Source organism: Camellia sinensis, chromosome 14 (genome assembly GCF_055761805.1).
Source record: "Camellia sinensis isolate YWXY chromosome 14, ASM5576180v1, whole genome shotgun sequence".
In the NCBI taxonomy this organism is placed as follows: Eukaryota; Viridiplantae; Streptophyta; class Magnoliopsida; order Ericales; family Theaceae; genus Camellia; species Camellia sinensis.
In genome coordinates this window covers 53,353,088-53,354,565 of record NC_138974.1, presented here as the reverse complement: position 1 = coordinate 53,354,565, position 1,478 = coordinate 53,353,088, and the positions used below count along the sequence as shown (strand labels likewise).

Below are 1,478 nucleotides of genomic sequence, written 5' to 3'. Positions count from 1 at the left end.
TATATTTTAAGAATCACAGATTGTAATACTTTATGGGGATGAATCATACTGTGATTGTAATATGTGGATGAGGCATGCAGTGATCATGATATTCTAAAGTTTCAAACTTTTTTTCTTTAGATAAGGCATACAGTGATTGTAATATTTTTTTAAGTCATTGACTGTAATACTTTCTTTTTCTTTTTTTTCTTTTTTCGTTTGAGGAAGTGCACAAGTTGAATTATGTTGAAAATTTATAAAATTTTAAACCGCCAAACCGATTCGCATCCATCCGCCAAACCGCCAATCCGCTCAATCCACATCCGCCGGATTAGCGGACGGATGCGGATTGATTTTCTTCAATCCGCCAATCTGGCGGACGGATGGCGGATTGGAGGTTCCGTGGCCGCAACCGACCCGCGCCCACCCCTAGCTGCTGTTGCTTCATGGGATGCAGATTTTTATGTCAAAGTTGATGATGATATTCATGTAAATATAGGTAAGAAATTTGTTTTTAGTACTTGATATAAAAATAAAATGCATACATGAAGGTCTAAAATCCAATATATAGATGCAAGACACTCAATGTGTTACAACTTTTAAATTCCCAATTGGGGTAGAAACTTCAGATGCCCATGTTCATATGAACCTCTAAATTCAAATCTACGACTGATATGATTGATTAAACAAGTTTTACTTGAAAATGAAATTATATATGTTTGTAACTCTACAAATTATTTATTTATTTTGTTGCATTGGGTAAGATGTTATAAATTTTGCAGCAACACTAGGAGAAACTTTGGCAAGATACAGGAAAAAGCCACGAGTGTATATCGGATGTATGAAATCTGGTCCTGTCCTTGCTCAGAAGTGGAATTTTGTCCTAAAATTCTTGCTGTTAACTGGATGTTGAGAAAGTGTTAAGCTTTTAGATGTCTTATTTGTGCACTCTGTGGAACAGGGGAGTGAGGTACCATGAACCTGAATATTGGAAATTCGAGGAGGTAGGAAATAGGTATTTTAGACATGCTACAGGACAACTATATGCCATTTCAAAAGATTTGGCTACTTACATCTCGATAAACCAGTTAAGTTACACTCTCACATGGTGTTAAAAATGAGAGATCAAAAAAAGAAATGTGTGTATCAGTGAAGCCATTTTCGCACAAAGAGAGAAAGTGTGGGTTTTTGATGATGATACAAATTGTGATTGATTTGTATCTATATATATATATATAGATATATCTCTGTAAATGTGTGTGTATATGTATGAGGAATTTGGGGATCCTAGAGGTGAGAAAGATGAAGAAAAATGAAAACCATGTCTCTGGAAATGTGTTTGTCAATTGTGATGCATGGGTCCTAGAGAGAGAGAATCTCTTCTTATCCTTTTTTTTTTAAAGTTAATTATACTTTTGACGAGGCACATCTGTCTAACTAGCTATATATTATACAAGTAAAAGTGAGTTTTTGATGAGTTCTGTGAATTTAATCCTAAC

General features: G+C 34.8%; 1 long non-coding RNA gene across 1 annotated transcript; it reads left to right on the top strand.

The window, feature by feature from the left end:
- Positions 1 to 411: 411 nt before the first annotated feature.
- Positions 412 to 1,118, top strand: LOC145807616 (uncharacterized). The gene is made up of 3 exons (XR_014350873.1): positions 412 to 478; positions 762 to 849; positions 941 to 1,118. It is a non-coding gene; the product is annotated as an uncharacterized LOC145807616 (long non-coding RNA).
- The last annotated feature ends 360 nt before the right edge of the window (positions 1,119 to 1,478 follow it).